Genomic DNA, 23,746 nt, shown 5'->3' with positions numbered 1-23,746 from the left:
GAGACCTCATAGCAGCCTTCCAGTATCTGAAGGGGGCCTATAGGGATGCTGGGGAGGGACTATTCATTAGGGACTGTAGTGGTAGGACAAGGGGTAACGGGTTCAAACTTAAACAGGGAGGTTTAGATTGGACCTAAGGAAGAAATTCTTTACTGTAAGGGTGGTGAGGCACTGGAATGGGTTGCCCAGGGAGGTAGTGAATGCTCCATCCCTGTCAGTGTTCAAGGCCAGGTGGGACAAAGCCTTGGGTGATATGGTTTAGTGTGAGGTGCCCTTACCCATGGCAGGTGGGTTGGAACTAGATGATCTTAAGGTCCTTCTCAACCCTAACTATTCTATGATTCCATGAAATACTTTCAGTATTTTTTGAAAACTAATTACATCCTTTAAGTGATTATAATACCTTGTGCTGGATGCTGTTAATAACATCCAGCCAACAGTGTTGGCCAAGCCAAGCTTTCTGGTAAATCAGTAAAATATATTAAGCAGGAGTGCTGTTGAACATCTGTAGCAAACGCAAACCTAGTATATGCAAAAGTAGCTCAGAGCCCAGCTTGACAAGGTAAAGCCCTCAGAGGGCTGAACAAGCAAATATTTTGCAGAGGGAAATTCTGCAAAGGGTCAGCTTTGACACCTGGCTTGAAGACTTTCTTAAAACATTTTAATAACTGGGGTTGACATAATGAAAGGTAACAGGGACAACGTGAAAATAACAATTTTATGTTAATGTTTTATGGAATTGCATGGTTTAAAAAGAAAAAAAAGACAAACCTCATCAGAGTCCTACTCTGTCTGCTGCTTGTGGGAAATTGGAGCCTTGTTGGCCTATTGAATTCTGAGGACATTGCCAATGATTCCCAACTCACAGCTTGCAGATCCCGTTAGGTGCCAGCTCTCTCATCTGAAGACCTCTAATTACCTGTAATAGATACTCTGTGCTTTTTTGCTAAAGATCTGATTTCTGCCCCTTGTCTTTGGTCTCATGGCTTTAATTTTTCAAAATCTAATCTGGCAATGATATTCAAACCTTGCGTTTGAATTGCTGTTTTTAGATAAATATTGGTATTTTTAGGTATTGGGTTTTTAGATAAGTAAGTCCACTGTTGTCCTGGGTTCAGCAGCTTTTGCACAGTGCCAGTGAGCACACTTTTCTGCCCTCTTGCAGAGGTTACTCAGAAGGTTTGTCTCAGAGCACTCCAGTGGAGCATGAGATACTTGGCATGCACTTTGGCTCCTATATTTGGCCACTTCCGATTGCTATTTTGGGGTTTGAGTTGAAAAATATATATCTTGATTTCATTAAAGTTTGTAATGTTCTGGTGAGAGCTGTTAGGCTTTTGAAAATGATGACTTAAGAATGATCTTGGCTTTCAAAGTAAATGCAGTTCTCAGTTAAAAAGCCAAAAGCAGTGGAAGGAGAATAGTACCCTCCTCAGCCTTTTATTATCTCTCGTGTGATAGAGTGGCCAAACCTGTAGATTTGTCCAATGTCATCCTCCTGCACATGCCCACAGCCACTCCTCAGTGTTTCAGCATGTTTTCATAGAAAGAGAGCCTTTTACCTGTATATTAAAGGTTTGTACAAATGTGCTCAGTACAAAAGTGCTGTGCATGTGTGGATGGAAGTTTTCACAGTTGAAAAAGTGCCCATGTTGTATCCAGGGCCTGGGGCTGTGACACTTCTTAAGACTTTTCGTATCAAAGCCATGTATTAAATTTTCAATGCCTGTGTCATCTGCTCAGCACAACTGGAGCCACCTTCTACCACAGCACCATCTACTTTAAACATAAAAATTACCTACATACGTATACCTATATACATATACCTATACATATATACATATACCTATATACAGTTCAGGCCTTATGTACTCTAAATAAGTACTGTCATAAAAACTCTGACCACTGCTTGAGGTCTTATCTGGCTCCTGACTTGATGATCTCTTAGACCACTGATTAACTTTATGGTATCTCATTAAGGAGGGTGAAGTGCAGGTATATTTTATCAAAGTACCACTTAATACCTTTTTATTGACAGGGAGGAACTTGTGTGTTTATTTGTGAAGTCATTTAGAGTCTTGAAATCCAGCAGTGATTTTGAACTGTGTAGGACCAAACAGCTGAAGAACAAAACTTATTTATTTAAGGTTGTATTTGAAGCATAAATGAAAGGAGAAAACCCTTTTTTGTCTTTTAATCAAATGAGAAAGAAGAGGATGGCAGAGGGATGGCAGAGCTATTACGGGTGTTCATTCCTAGTGTATTGCGGCAAGGCCCACAGGGTGGCAGCAGAGGGTGCATGTTAGCAGTGGAAATGCTAGATCCTGGGATCCTTTCTATCAAACTTTTTCTCTGGATTTTTCTGTTCCGCTGCAAATCCTTGATTTATCGTGTCTTTATTTAAAGGAATTCTGGGTCTTGAACTGCTCATGGTGTGTCACATATTTTTATCCTTTATATGTGACTTTTGTATGCTTACCGTACTAAAATAATCTTAGTCAGTACCTGCATGTATGGAATATTTTTCTTGTTTTATTGCTTTTAAGTGGAAAATATATTGCCTAGAGGAAATCCATTCACTCCTTTGGGAGCCTGTGTCATTTAATAATGCTCTGATGTTTGAAATGACAACACAGTGTTATATTTTACACGACACCCAAAAAACTGAGTTGTGACTGCTCGTCTCAGAAATGTCAGCTGTCTTGTCTTAGATGAAGTGATTTTCAGTGGACCAAAAGGTGTTCGGGTGCATCATTATTTAACCTTGTAAAGTGTCATTAAAATTATAGGCATAAACCATCTTCTGTTTTGATGCTGTCACATTACTATAGCAATAATACAAGTTGGTTGTGTGCTGAGTATGTCAGGAGACAGTTTGGCATGAATTTATTATCTGTGGTGTCAAAGAGTTTAAGTTATTCTTATAAAGCACTAGAAGACAGTGCATCCTTTTGGTGGACTTTTGTTATTGATCATTTCTTTCACAGAAGTCTGAAATTACAATAGTTTAATAGCAGAAATTCCTTAGGAATATAAAATATTCCTTTAATCAATTCTAGTTAAGGTTCATTTTAAAGAGGGTTCTGCTAAGTGATGTAGTGAATTGGGTTGCAATTTCAACCTGCAGTTGACAAATGCATATAAAGAGGTTTTGCATTTCATTTAACAAGATGAAACAAGGAAACAGTTATATACATTTTTTAAAGCTGCAGTAATAGCTTTTTATTAAATACTTTACCTCTACCCAAATTAGTTACTGTTCCTTTTCCTTTTTACCCAGTTGCAGCTACATACAGATTATTGTGTCCCTGGAAGTGTGTATTTACTTACGGCTTTAAACCACATCTTATTCAGGATTCTGTGTTTTAGTTTGTTTGATTGCTTTTTAACGAGTCAAGGATTAGTTATTATTAGCATAATTTTTAGAGCAAGCTTTAGGGATGAAACAAGCATGTGTTTTCCTAACCACTGTTATTGACCTACAGAAGTGCAAGGTCCACAGTGGATTTGTATTAGCCATCCAGACTACTGTCATAGCCGTGTCTACCCAGCCATATGTTTCATGAGCTTTATGTTGACATATCCTTTGTATACATCTGTTTCAGTTATGTATTTATACCGTAATCATGCCATAAGACAAATCCTAAACTGCTGGGGTTTTGTGTTTGTTTGTTTCAAGCTCTTAGCTAGAATAAAGGATTTAATATTTGTCCCTGCTCATCTGGCATAGATAACTGTGTTACACTGTGAGCTTCAGAAAGTTCAAGCTTTTGTGAACTGCTGGAAGGAAAGGTTCAAATCCATAAGTTCTCTATGAAGTTCTCAGAGACTAATCCTTTGGGACTACAGTGAGTATTTACTAAACAGTAGGTGGAAAACAGGGACTCCCTTAGAATACATGTAGATTTTAAACAGGATAAACTGTGACAGGCTTACACTATGTAGACAAATGCTGAAACAGAAAGCTTAATACAGTTACAAGAATTATGGATGTAAAAATATTGCTCCAAGAATGCAGAAGGTTGTAGTAAGTGCTTTTCACGTGATACTTTTTAATGCAGTTTGTCATCCCAGCTAGCATCCTAAGGCACACGTGTTTAATGAGATCACACCAGCAAAAGAAATAATGTTTTCCAAGTCACTGTGATAGAAAAGTCTCTTGAGCCAGCATTAGTATTTGAAAAATGAAGCTTATTTTAAAATGTACAAGCTAATTCAAGGTGTTTGAACCTTTATAGTTAAGCATACTCTCAGTACCTCTTGGTTCCATGTGCCAAATCTGCCATATTGCTTCTATTTTTTGTAGAGTAGACCTCAGCAAGCTTTTCCCTCTGCTAAGCCAAAAAATGGTAAAGAAATTGCTTAGTTTGGATGCAATTAAAAGATGATGCTTCTGAAATCCCAAACTTTTTAAAGACTAAGAAATTCATTCCCTAAACCACACTGTCTATGCAGACAGAGGATAAAGTAAGTCTTGCACATCACAGGACAGCCAGCATAGAATGGTCATAGGTTTTAGAGTGGACAAATGTAGACAGGATACCAAAAAGCTCCCTTTTCCATAAAGCCATCCAAGGAGCACCTTGTAGTCAGCAGGATCAAAGGCTGCCAAAAAACCTGTGATGTACTTGGAGCTCTGTTGTCATGAAGTATCCATAAAGTGGGTTGCTCAGTTTGAGAGTGATGTTAACCACTTTGATCAAATGACTTAAATTAATGGGAGTTTGTGGAGAAAACCAAACTGCAAGGGGAAAAAATAATAAATATCCAAGCCAAACCGTTTTCCTGTAAACTCTTTTAGGTGGCTTAGGAGCAAAGGCCAAACCATAGAGATTAAAGTGACACAAAGTACTGGAAGGAGTTCTTTGTCAAGACATAGGCAGAGTGCTATAACTGTTAGTTCTTGCCTAAACATTTACAAGTACCTGAGACTAATTCAGGCAGCACACATGACAAGGACTTACTCCCAAGCTGCTTCTCAGGTAATTATAAATGTTAAGGTAAGAACTATAGTTATAACAGTGTTGTAAAATCCCTTTCTCTAACAGCTTTTTTCTGTTGATAAAATCAATGACTGGTTTTAAGAAGCTTGCCACTGATCAGAGATGCCAGAGGGAAGAACTGTAAGTGCTGAACGCAGGCAGACCTGTTAGCTAAGAACAGCAAATACAAAGGATGCTGTAGGCATGATAGGAAAAGCATGTGAGAGACAAAGGCATGTGCAGCACCAAAGGGGGTCAAGCTCCAGCCCTGGGCTGGACAGAGGAGCAAGTGGCCCTGTGGCTGTGACACAGCTGTCCTGTGGTGTTGCTATAGTGACAATGATGTGATTTTGGAAATGTCTTAGGGCTATATAGACCATTTCCCCTATCCTAATTTCAAAAAAGTATCTTTTCCTGTGCTAGGGATAACTGACTAGATAAATTGATCATGGCATAATGTAGTTAAACCTCGTGCAAAGTCAATTTATGGTGCTGTTACAAATTTTGTATTTGCATTTTGAAATATTATGCTTGTTGAAAGTGAAAAAAATCCACAATTTAAAATGTTCAAAATGTCAATTAATATGTATGTGCTCACATGAAACTGTAAATGGAAGAGTTCACAAAGGAACTTGTTAATTTTTTGATGGTATAGCAAAGTTGGCCATTTTTTAAGGGTTTCTGTTCACATCACAAATACAATAACAAGGCACATTTTTCCTCTGCCCATCTCGTGGGCATTTACTGACATCTCGTTTTCTCTTTTGAAGGCACAGATAATGGTTACAACATTACTTTTTTATTTCACACTCTGGATTGAACTGACATGTAGACACTGAGAGGGTTTTCTCTTAATCAGACTTTGTGACTGTGGCATTGTCCATTTAGGATTATGTGAAAATACTCTGCTCTGTGAGCCCTTTTGCCAGTTCAGGAACCAGAAAATTGCGATTGCTACTGCCTACATATTCTGCTTTCTTTGCCTATAGCACACATATGCTTTTCTCTAACCCAGGTTATCAAGTTTCAAAGGAAAAATAACCCAGGCTAAAAATAGTGGGTTACCCTGCATTTGAAGCTTGTAATGTGAGACCATACATCTATGGCTGATTAAGATGCAGGAGGACAAAAGACACCTCCAAAGACCTTTTAGGATACAGGCCTGTCAGGAGGATCTGAACAGTGTAGGGCCTTTTTGTATAGGAAATTGGGTCCTCAGGTCATCTCTTCTCACCATGAGCTGGGAAATCCGTAAAGCTGCAATCTGAACTACGAAGGTTTTTTCCTTTGCCAGGGATGAAGCTAGAATCGGGGCTTATATTCTGCTTATATTCCTGGCACTTTTCATCCTTCTTCATTTTGGCTGAAAACCCTGAAGATATCAAGTACCTGGAATGGGAAAACGTGTAGCCCAGCTGCCACCCTCATGAGACATTTGCTTGCTCTAGGTACTGCTGCTCTATTCTCTTTATATCATCCTAACAGAAGTGGGGAGCAGAAAGCCCACCTGCCCCTAATGTCTGTGCCAGTAACGAGGTAGGTGGTAGCAGCAGATGGGTAGGCAGCGCCTTGTTATGCTGCTGGAGTGCAGGGTGCAGTTGTGATTGAGACTGCTGAACATGAAAGCCATGGCAGAGAAGAGAAAGAAATTGGAAGGTGCAGGAAGAAATTTTCTCTGGCAGCAGCAATAGCAGCAGCTGTGACTGAAGACAAATTTGGCCCATGTTGTGGTTCAGCTCCCACAGGGTAACACCTGGGCTAATAGTCTCTTGCAGTGCCCTTCTGATGGCTCTGGGTGCCTTTAATGCCTTATGTTTGAAAGTGACTACTTGTGCGAATGAAATGGAGCACTTGAGGCCAAATTATGGTCCTAATGCTGGTGGTTAAACTGCTCTTGTTAGAGAGAGCAATCTAAATTGTCTCTGTTCTTCACCATTTAATAGAATGGAGAAAATGGAAGAAAATGGAAGATCAGGCTTACTTTCAGAGAAACTGACTTGGGCTTATTCAAGCATTTATGATTGCAGTCACCTCCAAAAGTGCGTGCATTTGTAAAACATATTTTGTTGTCATCTTGAAAAATCACTGCACAGCCATTTTTATGGAATTCTCTGAGCTTAGTGACTGATAATACAGATCTTCCCATTGCTTTATCCAGTGTTATAACCATCAAACACCCTAAAACTACAAATGTAGCAAAAATGAGTTGTCAATTTAAAGCATATTTACCTGCATTTTTTTAGCAATTGCATTTAGCAATTGCCTGATCAAAGAGAATGTGTAAGCGTGATGTGAGTAAACTGTACTTTAATGATTAACCCTCAAGGTTACTGCAGTTTTTTTATAACAGGGTATCTGGCTCATAGGAGACTTTTGTTCATGAATACATTCATACCTCTATAAAGCATCAGATTAAGAGATGTGCTTGTACCTGTGAACTTGAATTTTTCATTCAATTTAAAAAGTGACTTTTTTTTCTAATCCAGGAATTTTGTATTTTTGATTAAAATTTTATTGTTTTTTTCACCCAAACTAGAATTTTGAAATTTTGGCTCTGGACAGTTTTTGAATTTTTAGAAAAAACAGGTATATTCCAGTAAAAGAAAAATGATTAAAAATCTATTTGTTTGATACACACCTTTTGATCTCCTTGGATGTCATGGAAAATTTGGAAATACTCAGTTTACCAGACAGTAAAGGGCACAAATTAGGATGGCAAAGCAATACTGTATCTCGTTCCTGTACTTGCATTATTTTAATTGGTAGCTACCTGAATTAATGTAAAATAAAAATGGAAGTATTTTTACTATCGACTTGGACTCGAATCCTTAGTCTTCTCTAAGAAAATCCTTAGTCTTCTCTAACAATACTCATAATATTAAGAAACCTTCATCTCTATTCCTCAACAGGAAAAAAGACAGTAAATTTGGGAAGGGAGGAGAATTTTTCAGGAATTGATAAAGCAAATTTAGTCTAAAAAATATACTGAGGAGATCAAAAGCTTTCTTGCTTTATTTAATTCTTTTCTGTTGTTGTTGATTTCTCAGATACAGTTGCTGTTTCTTCTCCCTATGAATCTTTGTGCCAAATCTTGAGTTCCTTAGTCAGAATACCACTGAATAATCCAGCATTCTTGCTTGGCAGGAGCTGCAACACCCAATTTACCTTCTATTCCTGGTAAATAACAGAGAGTGTCTTAGAATTTCATCAGCCTTTTCTTCACAGTAATGTATTTTAAACCTTTTTCCCACTGCACTCATTTGCAGGTTTTGAAGTGAGTGTTTTTATTTGCTGGCCAACAACACTGTGCAAAGTTTTGAGACAGGACTTACTATCTTTTCTTGGTTTTAATTTTTATTTGTGCCAAAACTATGTATTGTGTATTTTCAGCACCCAAAGTAACTTCACACTTGGAAGTACCCAACACAGTACTTGCAGCAAATAGACGCAGTTATTATTTTGAATAAACCACAGAATACTTGCTGTAAAAAGTGAACAATCAGTCCAAAATCCATCCAGAATCGGAAGGTCAATTTGAATAATGTACAAATAACAACCTGTACCAGATGGCAGAAAAGAAATGATGAATTAGTGAAAAGAAATGTTTGTAATGAAGGTACGCACAACTCCGTCGTGGTTATTCAGTTAAAGTTAGTGGTAAAGTGTTATAATTAACATAAAGTTTTCAATATCATTCAGACAAAATGCAATTATATCCACTGAAATGTTTACCTTATCCATTCTGTAGAGGTATCCTGTGAAAGGATGACTAGACAGTGTATTTTAGAGTGTCTTGATTGTGTTTGTTTGTGTATCAATACCTGCGTGTATATGTAGAGACAGAGTAAGTTTAGTGATGCGTGGCTATTTCGGAAAAGATGAAAAGGCCCATTTTTGGTCTGAAGATACATACTTTTGCCTAAAGGCATTACTCGGGGTCCATTATTGAAATATTATTTTTTAAACATATCTCTCTCTTTCTTTCTTTTTTTTTAATGTAAAACTTTGGATGCAATTCACCAGCTGAGGAATGAATGAGCTGGGAAAAACTTGAGCACAACATTCCAAAATTGCATGCTGAAGCGGTGCTAATACATGCATTCAAGATTAATATAACTTAGGATACAGCTATTTTCCAACGCAAAAGTTTTCCATACAAAGATTTCTTACAGAAAATTCTCGAGTGCTGTGCATATAGGTTAGAAATATTCCACCACTTACCAATGGTCACGTAGGAAAGTGGAGGTCGGGGATTTATTTTTAGAGACATTTTTACTATAAAAGAATCAGCATGACTGTGGTGGAGAGCACTGCTGGTTGTAAAAGTTATAATGAAACATTGAAAATGACACGGTTAGAACCTATCTAAATGGAAGCAACCTGTAAAAGGAGTTGTGATAAAATAGCTTTCAGTGACACATGCTCTGAAAAGTAAAGGTATACAATAGGCTCTGCTTCTTTCAGGTGACCCATTGTAATACCTCAAGGCTATCTAACACATAATGGTAACTGGGAACATAAAGTGATACTAGGCAACAGCAGATTTGACACCTGCAATTAGTTCTCCAGTGAGGAAGAAATGATAATAGTATCAAAAGAACCTTTTTCTGGCCTTAAAATGCTTGTGAGGCTAAGAAAGGGAATATTACTTTAGCACTTAGCTATCTGAGGATGACACCCTGCTCTCTATAAAGCACAGTGGGAGAACTCACACAGGGCTTTTGTTCTTGTCTTAGAGGAGTGAAGGCCAGTACAGAGCAAAATCTCTGATGCCTCCATGTAGAGCAGATCTGTTCCTGAGCCACATGGCAGCAATGGCAGAAATCTGTATTTTTGGTTCTGTGTCACCAGCTATTAGTGACCTTCATGTCCTGTGCTTCTTGGGCTGAGTACTGTGGCTTGCAAGACTGGCTCAGGGTCAGAAGAAAAGAAACCTTACATTATAGACTTCAGAAACATGTGTCACAAAAGATGGGAAGTTTTCAGGTCTGAAAATACTCCTCTTAGCTTCTGGTTGCATGTAGTGACATGTAGCACTTGGCATCACACAATGGCATCTACCTTTTAGTCTTTGTTTCAGAGTTATAGTGTTGATAATTAAAATGGCTTTCTTACAAAACATCCAAGGATCTAGTTGGAGATCCCTAAGTCCCAGTGCCAGGTTTGAGATCACCAGGGTGGTTGTTCATTTTAAATCAGACTCCATGGCATTTGAACCAGCCTATATTACAGTTACTACCCTCTAGCTAGATTCTATTCTAGAGGTCTGATACTTGTTCTGAGAATTTCATGGGTGTCTCTAGTACCCTGATAAATCAGGAGTGTTTCTACTGAAGTGAAGGTATCAAGAATTGTCTCTTAAAATGACCCTATCAATCAAGTAAAAGGAAAAGTCCTGGAAGTAAAAATCAAATATATATGTATTATAGAATCAAATAATAAATCAAAATATGTTGATGTTTTTTATTGAAGGGCTTGGATACTGTTGCAAATATGTCATCCTTCTTGTGCAGGAGCTGCAAAGTCTCAGAATACCATAGGACCAGGAAAAAACAAATGGTGCCTCGATAGAGCTCCTTGTTCTCCACAGCCAGCAGGAAATCCCACGAGCAGGAATTCCCACCGCTTTTTATCTAAAGGAGGTTGAGGAAATAAGTAATGCTGGCAGCTGTCCTGCGTATCTTTATAAAACATGGATTAGGGTGGGTCGCAGGATGCTTTATTCCACATATGTGCCACTTTCCAAAGGAAATTTCCCGAGATAAAGAGACTATAAATAGTCATGCTCACACTTTGAGCAGGTGACTGATATTCACAGTACTTCTTGTTGCCCTGTGACACTTGCAGACAAAACTCTCTAGTTGTCAGGGTTACTGAAGATTTTACTGTTAACTTTAGTAGTAACAAGCTTCCTGTCTAGATCAAAGGTTATTGCCTGTCGCCCTCCTTTGCTAGATTAACATCAGTATAGTTCCACATTTTTATTTGTATTATTTATTGTATTTTATATTGTTACATTATTGGATACTATTTTATATTTAATACTAATTTATGTTTACATTGAATTTGCTAACATTTTGATTTCTCAGTTCAATTCTCAATTTTAACCATTATTGTCATTACTCTATCATCATAAAGTGAGCATCTTTTTTGTTAATGTAATGTTGACATTTAATTGAACATATGTATCTGTGGGACTGGTGAAGAACAGTTTAGTATCAGCTGTGAATGTCTCTTTATTGACTTATGCCAAGAGATAGAGGATTTTAAACAGAGCCCTATTTTGGGGTAGAGATTTGAGTTTTCTAACCTGGGGGATTTTTTGTGAAGACACTGAATTAATTTGAAGGAACAGTTCATGCTTTGAAAAGAGACAGGAAAGGGACTTAGCCTTTTCCAAAGCACTGGTCAGACTTCAGGCTTATAGAAGGCGTAAGGGCACACTGCTGAAGATGTTCCACTGCAGAATAGTTTAAACAGATCTTTATTTTGTAAAGATCTTCAACTGTCTCATGTTTTTTAGGAACCTTTGTATGTAAGTCATCTTGTCCATTAAAGGTTAACAAAGAACCTAAATACATCTTACAGAGAATACAGTTACAGAGGAGTATTTAACCAACACACCAAATGCATCAGGTTTTAGTAGGTTTTTGAGGCTGTGGTGTAAGATATCTTAAGCCTGCAGAATCTAGGTCTCAGGAGAAGGGAGGAGGAAGAGAAAAACAAGTGTCCATCAGACAGTGTTCCTGAGAGACACAGACTTTGAAAAGTGACCCAGCACTTCCCTAAACCAGTTGGATTAGGAAGATACATGACAAACAAGTTGTTATCTGTTTGTGACTGACTGGTGTCACCTGAGAAGAGAACCTGGACTTCACATTTTAGCTAACAGCCCTTTCAGGTCAGTCCAGGTTGGCTGCTGGTGTTTCCTGATTCAAAACAGTGTAGATTGCACACAAAGGAAAAAATAGTGAAAGGTAGAAACCCATTCTTTCTGTTGAGGTTTTTTGAGTTCTGATACAAATGTTGAAGTAAGGCTCTTTTGGGGTGTGGTGGATGGGCCATCATGATAAAGGGTACCAGGTAGATGTGGCACAGGTAGCGCTGTCTGTATTCTCTCTAGCAGGGATGCAGATTTATTTTCTACTGGTATAAAGCTGGCGGTTCATCCAGGGATTTTTTTGCTTCTGTGCATAGAAAACTATATTGAAATGATGAAATCAAAATTAAGGCAGCTAGAGGGCACTGTGGCTAAACATTTGTAACCTGCCTTTTAACGGGACCTTATTTACTCACCAGACATATGTTATAATTTGGCATTAATAATAGCTTTAAAGTTACCTTTTGTGTCCTTTGTCATTTCTAGAATGCATCAAAAGTACTGTAAAAAAGAACTTGAAAGATATGGGCTTTCCATCTTTCATGAACCTTTGAATGAAGAGCCAAAATATACAGAACAGGGAATTACTGAATTCCTACAAAAGATTGTATGGATTGTAAACTATATCCATATTTACAGTGCCATCTGCACATTTTCAGGTGTTGAAATCTTCTATCCATTACTCACATTGGTCTAATTAATAAATAAGGGAAGTTGTTATCCATATGTGGTACTAGGATCTCAGTGTACGTAGGTACGTGACAGATGGCGTATTCCCATATATGTGAAAAGTTGCTTTCCTAATCAGGGATTCAGTGCAGTGCATAAAATATTATTTCATGAGTTTGTTTGGCCTTTACTCTGAATGTCTGGGAAAGTGAGTAAACAAAAACCTGATCAGCTCCTTCACATATAACTAGCATTACTTCATCCGTGAAGTCTATCTCATGGAAATTTTACCAAAGAAAGGTTTCAGACTTTGACCTATTGGGAAAGGCAGCTTCTGAACACTCAACATTGGATTTAAAGTCAGATTTTGTTGTATAGATTATCTCAAGGAATGCCTTAGCCCTCCTGTGGCCTCATTTAAACGAGTAGGACAATCTATGGTGAATTGATAATTGCTGGATATGTGGTACATGCATAGCTAATGGAGAAAATAGGCTTTACAAAATCCGTCTTTAAATATATACAGATAAGTACATAGAGATACTTAGGGCTGTGCTGTAGTTTAAGTGATTCAAAGTGCTACCCTTTGTTTCCTATGTAAAAACGGTGAAAATCAAATGAAGTATTACATTATGTTTCATGATACAAGAATTCTCGGGTTAATATTTCATCAGGATGCAACATGGTTATGTGTGTGGTTTGTTAATGCAAAGTTTACATTTGATATGTCTGAATGCTTTTATCTACATAAATCACATGCCAATTAACTGCTGTTATTTAATTACACCATCTATTTGATGGAATCATTTATTAATCCTACCTCATTTGGTATGTGCTGGTAGCTGTTCACAATTGTGCAGTTCAGCTGGGATTAGTTTCATGCTGCGTGTTGCAGCTGCACCATGACTCAACTCTTCTGTCTAGGTTTTATGCAGGGAGGTGACAGTATGGGTAACAGCTGAGTCAGTTATCAGCCTTGGTTTTATTGGTGGATTGAGTGCCCGCTCAAGGCAAAGATGAAATGACTTCTGTCCTTAGGGAATGGGACTTTTTCCTTTTTGGGTTGCTTATGATTGAACCCATTCCTGATTTTTGGCCTTGTTATTTTCCAGTGACATTGAAAATTATGTGTCTGCATCTTTACAGCAGCACTAAGTACATCCTGTAGAAGAACACCTGAATTTGCAGTAGGCTTGCAAACAGTAAATACAGATATTGAATTTTTGTCATCCTACCAATAGCTATTCTACTTCTGTGCATATTGCACAATGTATGCTTTTAAAAATGTGAATTGGAGCCTACAGTGCTGACTTAAACATTAAGTGTATTAAATTCATGATTTGTAAGATTTGTTACCTGCTTAAGCCTCAGTACTTTTAATTAAAGGCAGCTGATTTTATCAGTTCATTTGTTCTTTACTTTCAAGGAGAAAACTGTTACAATAAATCACCAAAAAGAAATTAAAGTTTATTCGGGTAGGTTTGAAAAGAATCAAATTGACCTGCTTGAATCCTTAGATTACAGGAAAACTACACAAGATGATTGATTCCTCTCACGGAGACTCAGAGTCTCAACGTAAAAGTAAGATCTCTGCATAAATGCTTTCTTAATTCTGAGTTATGTTTAAGACAATCGAACATCCAATGGATTGTTCTTCTCTCTTTTCCCTTTCTCTCTCCAAGAGGACACTTGTTTTAGTCCCTTCGGTCTTGTGGTCTAAAAATCAAAAACCAGACTAATTCAAGGATTCAGTAGAGCATATGTTTTAAATAGAAGTCCTTCCAGCAGTTAATTCTGCAAAGCACCTATTCTATAAGTGTAATTTTGTGTAATCCCAGAAGTCCACAGAGAACTTGTTTTCCTTTATTGCGTAAATTAATGTCAAACAGGAGTATTGCTCTGCACCGATGTTCTGTGACTACTTAAACGGTAATTTCATGTAGATGTAATGAAAGCTGAAAAATGCTTTTATTCTGATCATTTGATAACCCTTTAAGGTCAGAGAGCAATTTTAGTCCCTGTAGTAACTCTTTGTCATTGTTGACAATGTACTGTACATCTGGATATTGTAAGACCAAACATAGGGAAATATCTTCTCTTGCACCTGTTCTTTCCTTTTTCATGAATCATAGTCAAATAGATGGCAACAAAGGCAAGATGGATCCAGGTTTGATTTATACTGATTAAAGTCTTTCTCAGGTAAATGGGGACAGGCAGTGATTGATTAAGTGTCAGGCTGTATTTTTACTAATGAAATGCTAGAAGAGTATGGTGTATATCCAGTTTCCTGCCTTGTGTGTACCTGGCATTTAGGGGGGTAAAAGTGCCCAGTCACAGTTCTCACTGTATTGCAGCCTGTGATTAAGGTGAAACCCCTTCCTTAATCTACTTTTAGGGATGAGTTTACTTCTCAACCCTCTGAGCTTTTTCTCTGAAGATGTTATCTACCCTTTATCCAGTCTCACTGCCTGTATATTGGAGGCCATTAAATGTCACCTCGTTTGGGTATTAATGAGTTTGACAGGGCTCAAATATCCTGCCCTCTGTTAATAATACATACTAGGATGTACACATTGCTGTGTCAATGAGGAGAATCTGCAGCTCTAAAATCTTCTCAATCCAAACAGCTAAATATATACAGTGAATCTGCTGCTTCCTTTGGTAAGCTGTTCTGAGGATGGCTGTGCTGCTTTTCTGGTGTGAAAGTTTCCAGCTCTGACTTACAATGGTTTCATGCCTTTCCATAATAGACTGGAGAGTCTTTGTGACACCAGTTCTTTTTTTTATGCCATGAAGATATGTGTAGTCTATAACCAGGTCACCTCTCAGTTCTATTTTAATCAATTAAACAGGTAAGTTTTAGAACTCACTGTATGTCTTTTCTCTAGTCCTTTTTTTGGCACAGTTTTTCAATATGCTTTAAGAATGCGTATGAGGCTGTACACAGGATATTTTATATCAGTCTTACCAATGTTGTGTATAAAGGTAAAATGATTTCTGTTCTGCATAGTGCTTCTTTAATTGATGCAAATTAGCTGCACATTTCACTAAATCTTTTTGTCTGCATCCCTTCTCTAGTGAATTCTGCCATTTACATCCACCCCTCAACTAGCTAACATTGCTCCTGGTATAAGCAGTGTATTAGACCATTTAAAATATGCTTTGCTTTTTCTCTCACTACCTTTGTGTATTTGAAAAAAAGCACTGATAAATACAGTTTTACACTGAATTTTTTAATAGAAAGACCAGTTGCTGCTAAAGGTAATGTTTTGTTGTTTCTTTTCTATATTGCTCCCTTTATAGAGGCAATTGACCCTAGAGACCTTGATTGTTCCTGTTACTATTTATTCCTTTAGACATTTTTGAGTACAGTGCTGCCATTGGAAATACACAGAATTTACCTCTTAGAGCTTATACTGAAGGTTAACATTGGCAGTATCTAGGGCCATTTCCATTGATAATCAAATACATTGCTCCAGAACAGCTTCCCACAGTTTGTGCTGACAACCTGAGTGAAACAATGAGATACCTTGACACTATATATATAGGGAGGCAGGTGCAAAATATGACTCTTAGCATTACCCACAGTCACACAGTAAGTATTGTAGTCAGAAGAGGTACTGAAAGAAAAAGCATTTGAGGCACTTGGAGCCCTTAATGTTTTAATTGCTTCCATCAGTGCTCATCCAACAGGTGAGCGCAAACTCAGCTGTTGGGTAAGCATTGGTAGAATGCACTGGTTGCAGTGGTGAATGCCAGGATATATCTTGCACTCTGCAGTTTTATTCCTTTCTTGTCTTTTTCCTATGACCAGAAGGACTTCCAGTTTAAGCCTCTTCTGGCCTCTGTAACAGTGTGTTTTGAAGGAGAATGAGTGTCATCTGTATACTGCTAGAGTATGACACGGGCTACTGGAGCTTCAGGAAGGAGGTGGGAGATGAACCTGGCCGGATGCGTAGTTGAGTGCCATGGAGGTCACGGCATAACAGCTGGCTTTTTGTGACTCACTTTAATAGCAACTAGAGCAAATACTGAAGGGTAGTGCATTGCAAGTCAGATGCCCTCAGTGCCCAGCTGCTGACTGTCTTGCAAGAACCCTGTGTGGCATGAACAGGAAACAGCAATAATATTTGTATAGAAGGGACTGTATCAGTGGATAAAGAACTGGCTGGATTGGCACATGCAAAGAGTTGTGGTCAATGGCTCAATGTCCGGCCGGAGACCAGTAACGAGTGGTGTCCCTCAGGGATCACTGTTGGGACCTGTCTTGTTCAACATCTTTGTCGCTGACATGGACAGTGGGATTGAGTGTGCCCTCAGCAAGTTTGCCGATGACACCAAGCTGTGTGGTTCGGTTGATACACTGGAGGGAAGGAATGCCATCCAGAGGGACCTTGACACACTTGTGAGGTGGGCTGATGCCAACCTCATGAAGTTTAACCATGCCAAGTGCAAGGTCCTACACCTGGGTGGGAGCAATTCCAGGCACAGCTACAGGTTGGGCAGAGAAGAGATTCATGGTAGTCCTGTGGAGGAGGACTTGGGGGTGTTGGTCAATGAGAAAATGAACATGAGATAGCTTCAGTGTGCACTCACAGCCCAGAAAGCAACTGTATCCTGGGCTGCATCAAAAGCAGTGTGACCAGCAGGTCAAAGGAGGTGATCCTGCCCCTCTACTCTGCTCTTGTGAGACCTCACTTGGAGTATTGTGTGCAGTTCTGGTGTCCTCAACATAAAAAGGACATGGAAGTGTTGGAACAAGTCCAGAGGAGGCCACGAGGATGATCAGGGGACTGGAGCACCTCCCATATGAAGACAGGCTGAGAGAGTTGGGGCTGTTCAGCCTGGAGAAGAGAAGGCTGCGTGGAGACCTCATAGCAGTCTTCCAGTATCTGAAGGGGGGCTATAGGGATGCTGGGGAGGGACTCTTCTTTAGAGACTGTAGTGACAGGACAAGGGGTAAAGGGTTCAAACTTAAGCAGCAGAGGTTTAGATTGTATATAAGGAAGAAATTCTTCACTGTAAGGGTGGTGAGGTACTGGAATGGGTTGTCCAGGGAAGCTGTGAATGCTCCATCCCTGGCAGTGTTCAAGGCCAGGTGGGACAGAGCCTTGGGTGACATGGTTTAGTGTGAGTTGTCCCTGCCCATGGCAATGGGGTTGGAACTGGATGATCTTAAGGTCCTTTCCAACCCTGACTATTGTGTGATTCTATGCCTGAGTCAAAGTACAGACAGTAACACACAAAGCTCAGGGAGGATATTTGACCTGTATGCTGGTACTGCACAGGCTAGTGAGGAACTGTAGAGGTAGTAGTCACTTTCAGATTCAAAGTATTCCTGTTACGATGTTTTGTTTCACATATAATTGTGCTTCCTTCATCCCTTGGGTTTCTCACAGTGTTTACCTAAAGCCTTTTGAAGCTGTTTACAGTTATGGAAGATTACCTTGTTTGCTGCTGAGAGCATTTATTGTTCAGTAGCAGCTGTTGGTTTTGTTTTGGGGTTTTTTTCCTTTTTTATAATAGTAATTTTTTCTGTTTGCTGCATTAATAAAGTGGCTATTTCTAAACACATTAGAAATTTTATATTCTACTATTCTAAATTCATTATTCTGACAGATTCCATATAGTACTATAGATGCACTTATGATTAACAGCTCATTCTTCAGAAATTCTGCAGATTCAGAAGGTGCCTTCTGGTCTGGAATCCCCTGGAACAGTGGGCTGTGTTGTTTAGGCATTTTTGGATGTAACTAATAAAAACCTGTTAGTGATATGCTGTCAAATAAGTAATAACTTATAAAAGGTATATAGTTAATTTCTAGATGAGGTAGTAGAAATAGTACAAAGGATAAACCGTCAGAAGAGGTATGTCAAATTTCATCTCTGCAATCACACTAGACAGGCTGGCGTATTCACAGATGGAGCATACTTGGAAAGAACAGTAAATGATACTGGAACACAGAAGAACACTTTCTAAATCTTCTGAAAGGGTTCTGGAGAGTTGAGGCATATGGTTCCTGGACTTTTGTCCATATTACCAAGTGTGCATTGGAGAGGGAATATGTTGCTGTAGTTGAAAAAATTTTGTGCTACATAGTTTGAAAGTAAAATTAGTTTAAAATTTCAAAATAAATATAAACTTTTGGGCACATTTGCAGTTACTCCTTTATGACACACCTGGGGGCAACTGGGAAGCCACAGATGCAGAAGTCTGATTTACCTCCTGGACAAGCTGGTGGGATCACTGACCTGTAAACAAATATGCTGTATTAAAGATGCCTCTAAAAGAATCCTTCTGCAGGGGGAGTTCATGCCTTAAACCAATCTGTTAAAGTGCTTAAGGCATCACTGAATATGTGGACTAATAAATGCAACTGGTATAACTTAACAGAAATTTCCAAGTCTCTCAGCAAGTAAGTTTCTCATCTTATCTTTCAAGGATCCTGGTCAGGATTAGAGTGAAGATATATTCAGAGAACAGCTTGTTAAAAGCCAGGAGACTAGAAATAGTCAGTTTTAAACATGAAAATAGATTATTATGAGTGCTTTAATGGGATATCTACTGGCATCCCTACGGCAGAACTATACTGGAAAGGAGGGTAAGGAGTGGAATGGCAAATGTTTTGATGGTACTGCATTATTCAGTGTGGCAAAAAGGAAGGCTCATTGCAAAGATCTACAGAAGGATTTCACAACATCAAGTTAGTAGATGACAATGTGGCAGATGACAAGCTGTTGCCTTTTAGGGAACAAGACCTGGACATAATGTAGTTGGTTGTATGAAAACATCAGTGCAAAAATGGGCAGACGGCAGGAGACAAAATACAAGGAATTACTAGGAAAAGAGCAGAAAACAACAAACTGAGGTTAGAACAAGGAACAGAAATCATTGTGTGCTGTTCATACCTGTGGTGTTCCTGCATCTTGAATAATACACACAGTTCTGACCCCCCTTCACAAAATAATATGAACTCGAGAATACATAAGGAAGGGCAACAAGGATGATCAAAGGAACACCTTCCACATAAGCTTTTAAGCAGACTAAAGTCTCTGAAAAGGTCTGTAAAATCATGGGTGGCACAGAGGAAATTAACTGAGAACAATTTTTCACTGTTTCTCATGCTATAAAATTTAGGAATTATCAGATAATATCAAGTGGTAGGATGCAAACAAAAGGAGGTACTCTTTTATGCAACACATTCTGTAGAACTCATGGCCACACAATACTGCAGCTCTCTGTGTAGATGCAAAAGTGATTCATAAACTCATGGAACAAAAATATATTGTAGTTTCACACACAATGATATCACATTTAGCTGAGAAAGCCCTTGAGCCTCAGATTGCTGACAGTTGGGAGTCTGGGATGGAGAGGTGTCAGCTATAAAGTTTCCCTATTCTAGTACTCCTTGGTCATCTGCCAGAGGTGAAATACTGGGACAGACAGATGTTTGATCTGGCCAAGTACAGTCATTATTATATTCCTTTTGTTCAGGTTGTGTATGTTTCTTAAATTTTAGATTATAATAAAAGAGATACTTCAAAAAATGTCATGTTTGTATTAAGCTGGATAAAATGCATACTGAAGAGTGCTACAGACACATTCTCAACATGCCCATTTTACGGTTCTTTGAAATTTCATGCTTTTTGAAGCTTTGTCTGAGTAATCTCAAGAAAACCAGAAATTATCTTCTAGATACATTAACTGCTGATAAGTTCATGAGGGATGACCTTAGAAATCTGGAGATGCTTTGGTGCTGAAGGGAAACAGCAAGAAAGTGGGCAAAAAAGTGAAAAAATGAAGAAAAGTGAAGGCCTCTTTGATGACTCATGTATATAGACTTAGAAATGTGAATATTTGGTTGGAAATGCTGGCCTGTGTTTATTTACCCATCTGAGATTCTGGTCGTTTGTCTAATTCTATTTGGAATAGTAGCATTGCCCAGGGGGGTTGTGGAGTCTCTTACGTTGGAGATATTCAAGGCCTGCCTGGACAAGTTCCTGTGTGATGTACTCTAGGTTACCCTGCTCTTGCAAGGGGGTTGGACTAGATGATCTTTTGAGGTCCCTTCCAACCCTTGGGATTCTGTGTGATTCTGTGATTTGATTCAGTGTCTGTTATTTGAGAGTTGTAGTAAGTACAGGGCCTTTGTATCAAACTTAACTAAATATCCATTGGAGAATGACTATTTTCTCATTCTCACAATGCTACAAAACACATAGGAAGGATTATAATGCAAAATCTTAAAAATGAGATTACGAATAACTAGTGTTCTGTGGGAAACAGATGAAAGATTAGTGAATGCTACATAAACATACTTCAGGTCTATCAGCAAGCTTATGAGCTGACTTCTATCAGACTCTTTACTAGTCATTATAAAATCTTGTCCTTTCCTTTAAAGATGAAAGAAACATGCAAGCCATGGACATGAGAAAACGAAAACGGAAAAGTATTTTGAAAGCCTTTTTATGGTACAGCAGAGATAACATTGTCAATTCCTTGGGGTACACTGCGTACTCTAGACCTGCCCAAATCCTTCTATTTGTTAACAAATCTATACTAAAGGCAAACTGCATATTTCATTCAGTCATTCATTCATTCATTTCATTCATTCACTTCATTCAGCACCTATCAGACACTGGACTGAATCTCTTCCATCAAATGTTTTCCTTGCAGTCCTAAAATATTGGCTAAATAAGCCATCGGTAACCTGACCCTAGAGGGTGACATATTGTTATAAATATCCAAGGAAGGAAACATTTGCAGGCTTGACAGGATAAGTCAGCTCCTCTCAGCCTCTCTGACACCCACTCATACACATGCGCATGTGTCATGCAACATATTAAACATTCAAACCCTTAAATTAGTTCAGTGTCTCTCCTTGTATTTGCAATTTTCATACTGTTTATCACCGCAAGTGTACACATACTATGGTTTCCTTTTTACAAATCATGTAGATAACACATTTTTGTTGTGTGTCACTAGTATAATTTTGTTTTTGTCAGCAGACTGCTAAATGACACTGAGGTGTCTGTAGTGTGCATAAAGCAGCATCTTGTAATAGACTGCAGGTCCCGTGTGAGAACTTACAGTGAATACATTTAAAGTTGCAGCAGTATAGCTGGAAAAATTGACAGCAATCATTTGATTATGATGTGTGCATGTATTTCTTTTTGACATGCCAGTTATGCATGTCAGTATAAACCTTCCATGGACATCAGTGATAGTACCATGAAGTCCAGCTAGTGGCCCAACCTGCTATTTAACTAATTGATATTAGTTCACAGGGAGAATATCAATAGTTCTGCTGCTTCTTGTCATGGATGCATTGATGCATTTCACTTGTAAGAGACAAGTAGCAATATATTTATTGATATAAATGGGGGATGTAATAAAGTTTGATAGGAAATGTGACAGTGATTTAAAAAGTTTCACACTTCAGTATTTACTGCATAGAGGGCAGGGTCAGACAAAACTGTCAGGAAGACCATCTTGTTGAGTTATGAGGTTCAGAAAAGACCCCTTTATGTTCCTAACTCCTCAAAGAGGAGTCAAAAGTGTGGCTGGATCCAGACTTAGCCTTTAGGTTTCCCATTGCCACTGTGTGGCATCAGGTCACATAGCATAAGTCTACGTATATGATTTTTATTCCATTCTGTGCTGCCAAAACAGCTGCTCTTATTTCTCCTATTTGTACACTGCCTTCACCTTCTATTATTAGTTTGCTGGTGGTAATGTCTAATGTAACAGCATTATATTGCCATTTACATTTACCCTTTTTGTTGAAGCATCCATAAAACAAATGTTTTCTGTTGGCATACCCTCAGTGAGGGGCAGTGCATCCGGTATGGGTGGACATTAAAGGGTCTGTATTTGTGGACATCTACAATTTGAAGACCTTGGTGTGTCCTTCAGTTAATTGCATATTTTCTGCAGCTCCTGTTAGGTAGGCATACAATTTTCTGATAGTGGGTTTTTATGCAATGCCTTCCAGGGGAGCAATCCCCTTTAAGATTGCTTTGAGTAAATGGTCCTCTAGTTCGCACAGGTTGTCCCTGCTGTATTTTCTGAACTTAACTGCACAGACTGATGATAAAACTCTCTTTTCCCAGAGTGTCGTTGTTATTTCTTTAACTGTGATTGAATTAACAGTAAAGTTCTTTGGGGCCCATCAGGGCAGTGTGGAACAGGTTACAGTAAGTAGCATGTTGGTTGAAACCCCATTCAGCTATAATAAGGTCTCAGAGGTGTACATGTCCCAGTGACTGATATGTTTTTAATTCTTCAGTTAGAATTTTGACCACCTTTTTATGTTCTCATTTCCACTCCTGGGGTTTGTCTTTCCGGAAGAGTGAGTATAATGGATAGGAAATTATAGACAATCCAGATATATGCTTTCTCCAATATCCTGAAATTCCCATTAATTATTGTAACTCCGTCCTTGATCGGGGCATTTGCAGCTCTTCAATTTTTCTTAAGGTATCTGGAGGAATCATGGCACTTCCTGCTTTCCACCAAGTACCTAAAAATTTTGCTTCTTTACATAGTCCCTGAAATTTCCCTCGTGGAACCTTAATTTCTGCTTTATTTAGTGCTTACCATACTGCTGACGCCACTTCCCCAACCTTCTTGGGGGAATTCCTCCAATCAGAATGTTATCTGTATACTGGTACAGTGCCACATCTTGGGGAGTGGGTTCTGGAGATTTGTTGTTTCTCTAAGTCAGCTATGACTTCTGAAATTCCATTTCATGCTGCAGGAGAAATCAGATATTGCAGTACATTAATAACCTTTGAGTCAGGGAGTACAGGGGCTGTGTGAAGCACACACATTACAGCCCCCTGATTCCTGCCAGGGTTGGGATCAGTGTTTGAGCCAAAGGAGCACACACTGCTGTTTGATAGGTGCCACGTTTGTCTGTTCAGACATTGAAATCTGAAATATTTTTGTGATGGTCTTGAATTGCAATGCAAGTGGTGGACATGCACTTCTTGCCCAGTAGCCATTAATTGACCTTGGCAGTTTGACACACAACACTAACTCTGTTCACCCTGCTAATCTCAACTCTGACATCCGGATCGAATGCCCAGCTATTCAGCATCTTATTGTGTTAGAACTGAAATTTGTGTTTCTCTATCTGTTAAAAGCTTCATCAATTGTCCCTGAGGACCAACTGGAATTAAAATGTATGGGCCATCGTCACTTATCCACTGA

The 23,746-nt window shown here is 38.7% G+C and overlaps 1 protein-coding gene across 1 annotated transcript in view; it reads left to right on the top strand.

Annotated features, from left to right (window-relative positions):
- The window catches only part of TMEM117 (transmembrane protein 117), a 224,719-nt gene that overhangs the window by 39,923 nt on the left and 161,050 nt on the right, over nucleotides 1–23,746 (top strand). The window lies entirely within an intron of this gene.

This window comes from Melopsittacus undulatus, chromosome 5, assembly GCF_012275295.1.
Source record: "Melopsittacus undulatus isolate bMelUnd1 chromosome 5, bMelUnd1.mat.Z, whole genome shotgun sequence".
Classification (NCBI taxonomy): domain Eukaryota; kingdom Metazoa; phylum Chordata; class Aves; order Psittaciformes; family Psittaculidae; genus Melopsittacus; species Melopsittacus undulatus.
Note: the sequence above shows the minus strand (reverse complement) of the source record. Positions and strands in the feature narration are given on the sequence as shown.